The 11,846-nt window shown below is 41.7% G+C and overlaps 1 non-coding gene across 1 annotated transcript; it reads right to left on the reverse strand.

Annotated features, from left to right (window-relative positions):
- Nucleotides 1–8,366: 8,366 nt before the first annotated feature.
- TRNAC-ACA (transfer RNA cysteine (anticodon ACA)) lies at nt 8,367–8,439 on the reverse strand. The gene has a single exon. It is a non-coding gene; the product is annotated as a tRNA-Cys (tRNA).
- Between the last annotated feature and the right edge of the window lie 3,407 nt (nt 8,440–11,846).

Consider the following 11,846-nt stretch of genomic DNA (forward strand, 5'->3'; position numbering starts at 1 on the left):
AGCACAAGTGATTTGGTTCCTAGTTCCTTCCTTTTCGAAAGGCAAAATCCTAGCTCCTTTGATAAGAACACCTGGATATCAAACTGCCAAGTTCATTCAGATCAAAACATGAGATTAGCTGGGAAGCTTAGAGAATACTCATTCACATCTACGATCCAAAATGACTATGTTCAAAATACTAGCGTAACTATATTGGCCCGAACATGATCCAAACCACTAACTACCAAGAGTTGCTGGAGGCTGAGCACACACAGTCCCAGGGTGAGAGCCAAACACATCTTGCTTTGGGAAGAATTTCTTTACAAAATATATCTAGCTTCTGGCATTCATGGTTGCTTGTCAGCCAAAGTCTGTCCATTGGGAAAACACCCAAAGGCTGTGTCAACAATGAATAAGATCTGAAGTTGCTGATTTATAATTTCGAAATGAGAAGTCACTTCAACCCTCAGTCTCCTCTCTCTCTCTGATCACTTATTCTTGAAAGGTAAAATCACCTTCCCTCTCCACTTTCAACTACTTCTTACGTGCTGCTGACTCTCAGATCTTCATCTCAAAGGCAGATAGTGCTACTCAACTCCAGACCCACCCTACCCTCTGTAATCCAACTTTCTACAGGATACACCAATCTGGAAGACCCACAGGCACCTCAAATCCAACAAATGTAGAACTCAGTTCATCTCAGATACAAATGTCAGCATCCAAAACTAGGTCCTCCTTCTCCATGACCAATCTTGTTCAGCTGCATGTCTATCTACCCAGGAAACTAAACTTGAAATCTGTGAGCCAGACCAAAGTTCTCCCATATCCTCCACCCCTCACATAATTGGTGATTAAACCCTGTAGTGTTTACATCTTAATTCAGTACATTCTCATCTCTTGGCAATGTGGTTGCAAAAGCCAGACAACTGGTCTCCCTGCAATTAATCTTGACCCTGTCCATTTCTTCCCCTGAACTGTAGCCAGAATGATTCCTCCAAAAGTAACACCTATTTTTATTATCTTCAACTTAAAATTTTTCAGTGGATCTCCCAACCTTGTGAAATCAAACCTAAACTCCTTTAAGCCTAGAAGGTTTCTTGGGATTAGCCTTTTTGCTTCCATTGCCCCTTCTACTTTACTCTCCCATCTATATTCTCTGAAAATCTCCCACGGTCAAGAGTCCCAAGAGTTTATTGTCCTGTTTTTAATTTCTTATGCAAGGAAGAGCTTCTTCCCATTATCTGACTCCTACTCATTCCTCAAGATTCAACCTCAGGAAACAAGTCACACCTGACCCCCTGCTGTCTGCTGAGCCCTGCTGCACAGAAACTATGCTGTGTGTGTTTTACCACATCTCTGTCCTTCCAACCTAGTGCTGCCTTCCCTAGGGGGCAGAAATCATAACCTATTTCTCTCTGCATCCCCACAGCTCCATAAGCATTATTTCAGTTTTAGAGAGACAATGTCATTGTTATGGCACCCAACTCTGCAGGTGTGAAGTCAATTGTAGCTGCCAAAGTTTAACAAATGGGAAAACAACTCATCCTATGAAATTCCTCCTCTGCTTCCTGGACCAGAAGAAGTCACAATCCGCATTCCATCTGACAGGGTTCCATAAAGTGGAGGTGAGATCACACCATCATCACCTCTTACTGAGGCTAGAAGAGAGGTGACTTTTTCTCAATTTTGATGTGTTTGTCATTTATCATTTCTGTTAAGTCACTTCTTACTTGATTGAGACTTCAAAATGCTTTCCTATAACTCACCTCAAGGTTGCTTCCTCACAATGGCATCCTATGTTGTCAAATGTTGTCAGGATTCTCTGCCTACAGCCATGAAGATTTTTGCACATCACTCACCTGGAATATTCAGCATCTTCATTCTACTTCCTGCCCACCCACCCCCACCCCCGCCTCTAAGTAGAAAACTCCTCATTTTCCTCCAAGACCCAGTTCATTGATCATAAACTCTGAGAAACCATTCCCTCAATTTTCAAGACTATACTTTTCCTTGTGTACGCTTACTGCACAGGACTGTATGTGTCTGTCTTTCTTTTATATAAGATGATGAGTTCTTTGAGGCTAAAGACAGGGATCTATTCATCTTTGGATCCCACTGCTTTATTTGGTAACTAGAGTACAGGAACTCCTAACAAACGCATGTTTGAGTGAATGAATACATGAATTTGTGAGTAAATAATGTGATGGGGTGTGGGGAGAGAGATCCCTGATATATGTAAATATTGGGGGGTTGACACAAACAGGAATTAATATAAGCAATCATCTATTATTTGCAAATATACTATTGTGTTAAATTTATTCTCCAAAGTTATTGCAATTAGGATTGAATAGAGTCTCTGCATGGAAGAAGGAAATGGCAACCCACTCCAGTACTCTTGCTTGAAAAATCCAAGGGATGGAGGACCCTGGTAGGCTACAGTCCATGGGGTCACACAGATTCGGACATGACTGAAACAGCTTAGCAGCAGCAGCAGCAGAGTCTCTGAAGTGAATTGAAAAAAAAAAAGAATTGGATTTCCAAGGTTAAATTTCAGCTCTGCAGCTGGCCATGGCTGTGACTAGGGACAAATCAACCTCTCAGGAACCTAATTTCCTCACCAGTGGGATGAGGATGTGAGGTTGAGTATTCATCAGGTGTACTTCCTGCTCATCACATCTATAAGCTCATGATGCTACTGTTTTCTCCAGACTCTGCATTTCCCACCCACGTAGCCCACTCGTCCTGTCCCCCGAGCACCCTGTCACCACCTTCCCACACACACTGCCTCTCACGGCCCCCACTTGTCCTGGCTCCATATGTTTGATGGGACAGATCTCAAAACCCACTCACCCTGTCCTCCAGCACTGTAAGTCCTTGGTACTCACTTGAAATCATCTCCTACTTCATGTCTAATGAGCTGTCTTCTCACCTCCAAAAAATTCCTCATGGTAATTTTCTCCCCAAATCTCAGCTTTGTCCTGAACCACTTTTTACAATGTGAAAATGCATATGTGCTTGTAAGATACATAATAACAACACTCATCGTTAGCATTTCCTAATTGTCCAAAATTTATCTGGCCTCATCATCTCATCTACTTTTCTCAATAACCCTATACTGTAGTTAATATTATTAAACATAATTTGGCAGGGAACTGAGGCTCAACATGTTTATGTGGTTTTCCCAGACTTACAGACTTAGATTACGGAAGACTAAGGATTTGTTCTCAGGTCATCTGACCCTGGTTTTCATGTTCTTTCCACTCCTCCCAGCATGCCTCTCACAATAGAGATCCTCTATACAGAACCAGAATGAAAATCTTTACATACTACAAGGAGGAAATGCTGTTTCCTCATTTGCTTTTATTTGTGACAGTGTCAGTGTAAGCCCTACAGGAAAAGCATGAAATGTAGCCAAACTCCTACAAAGCAGCTGGTGGAGAAAAGTAAGTCCTGGAGCAGCAAGGCCAGTTCGTGAGGGTCCCTAGAGGTGACACTCAGGAAGGGGCCACAGAATTAAAAACTCTCTGCCCCTAGGGTCCTGAAGCACAGACCTGTATTCCTGTGAACTTTAAATGTTTCTCTATATTTCAGTCTTTGAACAGGTACATCCTTTGCTTGAATGCCCATTCCTATTCTACTCTTTTTTATCCAAACAATCCATACTCACTCTTCAAGACTAAGGCCAAGTTCAGCTCTACAGAGTTTTTCCTGAACAGCCTAGGCTCAGCCCTATGCCATTCCTCTGTGCTGTTTCAGTGCAGATTTTTTCCTATACCCCCAAACAATTAACTCAATGTTAACACACTCTACCAAGAAAAAGTGTTGGATCCTATAAGAATGCCCCCCCACCTCCCCTCCTACTTCAGATGTCAATCATTAATCCAGATTGTTATTTGCATTACTGATTGGCTATAAATTAGAGGTTCCTATGACCCCTCCTACAGTTTGGTTAATTTCCTGAAACGCCTCACAAAACTAAGGAAAACATTAATTTATGCCTATCAGCTTAGGTGGCTCAGATGGTAAAGAATCAGGAGATCCAGGTTCAGTCCCTGGGTTGGGAAGATCTCTTGGAGAAGGGAATGGCTACCCAGTCCAGTATTCTTGCCTGGAGAATTCCATGGGCAGAGGAGCTTGGTGGGCTACAGCCCATGGAGTCACAAAGAGTTGGACACGACTGAGTGAGTAACACTGTCACTTTTTTCACTTTCACTGGCTTATTATAAAAGGATATAACTCAAGAAGAGCCAGGTGGAACAGATGCACTGGGTGAGACATGTATTAATACACAAGGGCATGGAGCTTCCACACGTGCTAGATATGCCACTCTCCCCAAATCTCCATGTATCTACCAACCCAGATGCCAGAAGCTCTCTGATCCCTGTCCTTTGGGGTTTTAGGAAGGCTTCATCCCATAGGCATGCTTGATTAAATCACTGACCATTGGTGATGGAACTCAATCTCTAGCTCCCCTACCTCCATTGGTCCAGGCCAGGACTGAATGCTCCAAACCTCTAATTACATGATTAATTCCCCTGGCAACCAGACCCCATCCTTAGGTTCCCTAAGGGATTTCCAAAAGTAACCTCATTAACATAAACTCAAAGACATCTTGATCACTCTCTCAGGAAATTCCGAAGATTTTAGAGGCTCTGTGCCAGAAACAAAGATGAAGACCAAATATACATCTATATATATATATTTTTTTTTTCTTACTGCTTCTGCTGCTGCTGCTAAGTTGCTTCAGATGTGTCTGACTCTGTGTGACCCCATAGATGGCAGCCCACCAGGCTCCCCCGTCCCTGGGATTCTCTGGGCAAGAACACTGGAGTGGGTTGCCATTTCCTTCTCCAATGCATGCAAGTGAAAAGTGAAAGTGAAGTCGCTCAGCCGTGTCCGACTCTTCCCACCAGGCTCCTCCATCCATGAGATTTTCCAGGCAAGAGTACTGGAGTGGGGTGCCATCGCCTTTTCCATTTTTCTTGCTATAAATCATATCACATCTCCCATAGCATCCTGGTTCTCTCTCTATTGTAACAATCTTCACCCTGTACTGTAAATACAACTGTCTTTTTTCCCCATGGACCCTGTGCCCCTTGAGAGCAGGGGTCATTTCTTATTCAATTCCGTTTCCTCAGCTTCTCTGAGTGCCTGACACATATTAGGTGCTCAGAGCATGTTTGTGACTGAATGAAAAAGTCAATGGAAACAAGATTTTCTAGAAAAAGCCTGAACCAGAGTTGTTTTCTCTCTCTCTCTCTGCAAATCCTATTCTGCTTATAGAACACTTCCAACGCCCTGAAGGATAAGTTTTATGGCTGACATGTTTTCACAGAGACCAACACATCCTCCAAGACTTCTAGGATTTCTAGTTAGCTCTTTTGCAAAAACAGAAAAAAGCAATGTTAATAGCAAAAGTTAAAAAAAATATATGCCATCCAATGAACTCTGTATCTATACTAGGCAAAGACAGACTTAGAGACAGATAGATGGAGGAGAATCTGAAATTACCATCTAATCCAAAATAGTCTGATATGGATTGTGAAGAAACACAAGACACAGAGGAAACTGAGAATTTCAAAGATTTAAACAAGATAAAGAAGTAGAAGATCCTGATAGAACCCATCATAGACAAATGTCTTTCTAGGCAATTTTCCAATAAGGAGTGTGTAACAATTAACATGAGATGTTAGCTAGGATGAGATGGGTGGATGGCATCACTGGCTCGATGGACATGAGTTTGAGCAAGCTCCGAGAGTTGGTGATAAACAGGGAAGCCTGGCATACTGCACTCCATGGGGTTGCAAAGAGTGGGACACACAACTGAAATGGATAGTTAGCAGCTTTGCCATACTCCAATGAAAACGACATGTTACTAGTTCAGTTCAGTTCAGTCGTGTCTGACTCTTTGCGACCCCATGAATTGCAGCACGCCAGGCCTCCCTATCCATCACCAACTCCCAGAGTTCACCCAAACTCACTTCCATCGAGTCAGTGATGCCATCCAGCCATCTCATCCTCTGTTGTCCTCTTCTTCTCCTGCCCCCAATCTCTTCCAGCATCAGAGTTGTTTCCAATGAGTCAACTCTTCTCATGAGGTGGCCAAAGTACTGGAGTTTCAGCTTTAGCATCATTCCTTCCAAAGAACACCCAGGACCAATCTCCTTACAGTCCAAGGGACTCTCAAGAGTCTTCTCCAACACCACAGTTCAAAAGCATCAATTCTTCAGCACTCAGCTTTCTTAACAGTCCAACTCTCACATCCATACATGACCACTGGAAAGACCACAGCCTTGACTAGATGGACCTTTGTTGGCAAAATAATGTCTCTGCTTTTGTATATGCTATCTAGGTTGGTCGTAACTTTCCTTCCAAGGAGTAAGCGTCTTTAAAAAATTTCATGGCTGCAATCACCATCTGCAGTGATTTTGGAGCCCCAAAAATAAAGTCTGACACTGTTTCCACTGTTTCCCCACCTATTTGCCATGAAGTGATGGGACCAGATGCCATGATCTTAGTTTTCTGAATGTTGAGCTTTATGCCAACTTTTTCACTCTCGTCTTTCAGTTTCATCAAGAGGCTCTTTAGTTCCTCTTCACTTTCTGCCATAAGGGTGGTGTCATCTGCATATCTGAGGTGATTGATATTTCTCCCGGCAATCTTGATTCCAGCTTGTGCTTCTTTCAGCCCAGTGTTTCTCATGATGTACTGTACGTAGAAGTTAAATAAGCAGGGTGACAATATACAGCCTTGACGTACTACTTTTCCTATTTGGAATCAGTCTATGTCCAGTTCTAACTGTTGCTTCCTGGCCTGCATATAGATGTCTCAAGAGGCAGGTCAGGTGGTCTGGTATTCCCATCTCTTTCAGAATTTTCCACAGTTTATTGTGATCCAGAGAGTCAAAGGCTTTGGCATAGTCAATAAAGCAGAAATAGATGTTTTCTTTAAATATGCATGTGCAGTTTAATAATTATAGATGATAAATATCTTGAGTGAGTTCTCTACCTATTTCTTGCTGCTTTTTAAAAATCTCAATTCAAAGAACTCTTCAGAAACGTTTAAGAAGAAAAGCAGGAAATGGTTGGATTCACCAGTGCCTGTAGTTCTCTTGAATCTCCTTCAAAGAGTCTTATCTACTATTCCAGCCCCCAATTTATTGAGTGTCAGATTCCTTGCAATTTTCCCAAGTCCAGAACCCAACTCTGATCTGCCCAATCTCTCTTCTCAGATCCTTCCACAAGGAAAGGATTTGGTCACAGCACAGTCTATCAAGAGGAATTTACCTGATTAATATAGAGTGATTAGAGGTAAGACTCAAGTAAAAAATGTGCACACTTATATCTTGTTAGCAACGTCGAGAATGAAGCCCTAAATATTAATGCAATCATTATATGTATAACATAGATATGTGTGCGTGTGCTAAGTTGCTTCAGTTGTGTCCAACTCGGCTGTATTCCACCAGGCTCCTCTGTCCATGGGATTTCCCAGGCAAGAATACTGGAGATGGTTGCCATTTCCTTCTCCAGGGGATCCTCCTGACTCAGGGATTGAGCTGAGCCTCTTATGTCTCCTGCATTGGCATGGGTTCTTTACCACTAGTGCCCCGTAGGAAGCCCATATAATATATATAACAGGTCTAACTTGAGTAACGACCCTCACAATAATACAAATTTTCCAAAGAACTGAGTATGTAGTATTTATCTCACTGAAAAAGAGGGACAAACTGGGTCATCTGTCAGCTGAAACTTTGTACTCTATTTTTTTTTTTCCTGTTCTTACTGTTGCCAGAAGGAACTGTCAAAAACAGCAGTTTTCTATCTCACCAGGAAATGGCTTCAGTTCTGTTTTCCCAGAAACCCTGTTCCCAAGTGATTTCACCCAAATTCTAATGTCTTGTAGCTGTGGGACTGTAGAGTTAAAAGGGGCACTGAAGATCCTTGAGACAGGAAGCTCTTAACCCTTCATGGATTCATCTGAGAACACATTGAATGGTATTTGAGCAAACTTCAGGAGATAGTGAAGGACAGAGGAGCATGGTGTGCTGTAGTCTATGAGGTCACAAAGAGTCACACGTGACTTAGCAACTGAACAACAAAAGCAAACAGATCTTTACCCCCAGAAAACTGTACCTACACACATTATTTTGCACACACCTCTTAAATAGACATCAGCCCCCAAAGGCTGTAAATCCCCAATTAAGCAAACCAAATCTAGCAATCTAATCCAACTCACTATCTTATTAAGGAGTGAGTAAGTGAGTGAAGTCACTCAGTCATGTCCGACTCTTTGCAACCTCATGGACTATAGCCTACCAGACTCCTCTGTCCATGGGATTTTCCAGGCAAGAATACTTGAGTGGGTTGCCATTTCCTTCTCCAGGAGATCTTCCTGACACAGGGATTGAACCTGGGTCTCCTGCATTGTAGGCAGACGCTTTACCACCTGAGCCATCAGGGAAGCTAGCAAATCTATGCCACTTTCTTGTTCCCATCACGTGTGACTTCCCAAAGAAAATTTCAACAACATGAGTACCTTGAATAGGCAATGGACATTTCAAGACTAAAAGCTCAATTATAAATATAAAATTGTAGTTTAAGATTATAGATCATACCTAAAGCAAATCACTAAAATGAAGCCATCGTAATAACACACCAATTATCAAACATACCAGGCAAATGTTTAATAAAGACAAAATGTTTTCTATGAAGAAAGCTGAGTGCCAAAGAATTGATGCTTTTGAACTGTGGTGTTGGAGAAGACTCTTGAGAGTCCCTTGGACTGCAAAGAGATCCAACCAGTCCATCCTAAAGGAAATCAGTCCTGAATATTCATTGAAAGGACTGATGCTGAAGCTGAAACTCCAATACTTTGGCCACCTGATGCGAAGAACTGACTCACTGAAAAGACCCTAATGCTGGGAAAGATTGAAGGCAGGAGGAGAAGGGGACAACAGAGGGTGAGATGGTTGGATGGCATCACCAACTCGATCAACATGAGTTTGAGCAAGCTCCGGGAGTTGGTGATGGACAGGGAAGCCTGCCATGCTGCAATCCATGGGTTGCAAAGAATCGGACATGACTGAACGACTGAACTGAACTGATACCAGGCAAACTTCTAAATATAATACCGCATTAACCTTCATCATTAACCTATGGTGGGGGGTGGGGTGCAGGGGGGCAGGTATACAGTTGTCATGCTTCTTGTACAGAGAGGCTGAGTGACTTACCCAAGGTCACACAGGCTGTAAGTAACAGAGCCAGGGCTGGACCCTAGCATCTGGAACCAGAGCCTGTGCTCATAATCACAACACTGCCCAGACACAAGCTGAATTAGCAAAACAAACATAAATTGTAATAGGATTTTTTTTTTTTTTGCAAAGTATACTTTTATTCCTGTCAAGAATCTACAGGGATGCAATTTAAGCAAAGCATGTTCCACAGGTCGCATTAATGAGTAGTTAAGAAAGGTTTGCAATTAGCCAATCAATTTTTTTATATCTAAATCCATACTATTCAAGGATTTCAAATTACTTGCAAGTGTTCTCTAAGCATTTTAAACATTTCTTTCTATAATCTCATTTACAATATTCATGTGTAAAACTTAAAATGAAATTGTTTTACTTAAGTTTTCATTTCCCCATTATTTGTAACTAAATGAAAAAGAATAAGAATTTGCCATTTTTTAAGAGCAGAAAAGGATCTTACAGTCATTTAGTCTGACCCATTCATTTTATAGTGAGGAAACAGAGCCTAGATTAAAAGTGATTTTTATAAAGATCTCACAGCAAGCATTAAAAAATCAGGACTAAAACTCAGTTCTGCTTTTCTATAGCAGACCAAGGTCCAATTCCATGTCCTACTACAGCTCTCTGAGCTTTAAAGTTTTCCAGATTATTTCATTCTTTTTAAATGAAAAACAAAACCAAGCTAACAGTAGAATTATTTTTTAAGAAGTTGAAATTGCATCATATTTGAGTGGCAAATAAACAAGCAATAAAAATATACTGGCTTTTACTTTTTTTATGATACATAAGGCACAGTTTTTCTTAAACCTTAATTACAGCATCGACCCTCTTTCCTCAGAACTTCAAATGATAATTCAAAGCATTGCCTCAAATGAAATTTAAAAACAACAGTAAAGTAAACATTTGCCAGCAAACTATGAAATCTTTCAACCAAAGATTCAAAATCAGAACCAGAGCAGAAGGAAACCAAGCCTCCACAAGGCACTGCTTCTCTGATGCTCTGACCAACCTACCCAGAACTTAAAGCCCTGGATGTCCAAAGCCAGTCAGTCCCAAGCAGGCAGAAAGGAAATGAACATGCCTCAGGGTCAGGGGAGCAAAACATAGTGCCAGACACCCTGCAAACAAGCGATGTCTCCAACCACTCCCTCATTCCAGCATCTCACTGGACTCAAGGATTATTATTCCTGCTCCTCAGGTGATCACACTGAGGTTCAGAGACTAAGGAACAGGCTTAAATCTCATGTGTAATCAGTGAAGCAAGAACTGGGCGTGGAGCCTAGATTTGTTGATTTCAGCATGGGAGCTCTTCTCTAAAAATACCACCTTGCTATTACAAGCAATTGTGGGCCTTCTGGTGGGTACAATTGGTTCAAGCTTAAAGAAAAAATACCTTTCAATCTAAATATAAGTAAAAGTTGAAATATATAAGTAAAATAAAAATATAAATAAAGCTATTATGAGTTTTACCTCTAAAATGACAGCTTGTGCACTAAGTATAAAATCTGGAAGAGGCCTGGTAAATAGTTACAGAAAATGGAAAGAAGAGGAAGGGAAGAAGGGTGAGAGGGAGGAAAACACTCAAAACTAAGTGGGAGGGTGCTGTAGATCACAGGGAGCTCAGCTCGGTGCTCTGTGATGATCTCAAGGGTGGGATATGGGGTGCAAGAGAGGTCTAAGAGAGAGGGGATAATATGTGTACATATAGCTGATTCACTTTGCTGTACAGCAGAAATTAACATAATACTGCAAAGCCATTACACTCCAATAATAAAAATAAATAAACAAATATTTTAAAAACCAAGTAGTCTCAACCCTTGTTATTCAAAGTGTGGTTTAGGAACCAGCAGCAAGGAAGCTTGTTAGAAATGCAGACTCTCAGGCCCCATTCGGATTGCTGAATCAGAACCCAACTTCCACCGAAGCCCCCAGGTGATGTGCATACACGTCAAAGTGTGAGAAGGGAGGCTTAGACTAAGCACCAAACAGCAAATACCATTGGAATCCCAAAAGGGAAAAAAGCAGTAATGATCAGAGAGGACACCATGCAAGTGGTTGAATCTGCGTTAATCTTCCACGTGATTATGCAGAGAATTCCTATGAGGAAATGTGTTAGAATTCTCCCAAGCAGTGAGGAGCAAGAGAAATGTATGAGAAAGAATAGGTGTGCAGGAAATGGCGTGGATTCAGGAGAAGCAAGCAGATCCTTCTGCCCAAGGCAAAGGGTACCTGAGGATAAATGTTTGGAGTTTTCCTTTTGTGTTCTTACTATGCTCCAGGGTCACATAGTCCTGCATATAGGATTTCAATTTAAAGAAAAAAGAAAACTATTAAAGTAAAGTGTGTGCACCTGGAAAAGATGAGTACTCTTGGGGAATAAGAGCCAGCTGGATTCTCCTAACACACAGGCGAACTGATGGTTGATTCTGCCACCTGAGACCCCAGTGCCTGATGTGAGCAAGTCCAGTGAATCCATGGTGCAGCAGAAAGCCCTGCACCAAGACTGACAGAGTTTTCATATATTACAGGTTTTATATAAAGAGGTTCTGAGAACAGGATCCATCTACCAAATGTGGTTGCTACCCATGTAAAGTAGGGAGCATGTGGTGACTGGTTTACT

The sequence above is a fragment of the Ovis aries genome, chromosome 3 (assembly GCF_016772045.2).
Source record: "Ovis aries strain OAR_USU_Benz2616 breed Rambouillet chromosome 3, ARS-UI_Ramb_v3.0, whole genome shotgun sequence".
NCBI classification, from domain to species: domain Eukaryota; kingdom Metazoa; phylum Chordata; class Mammalia; order Artiodactyla; family Bovidae; genus Ovis; species Ovis aries.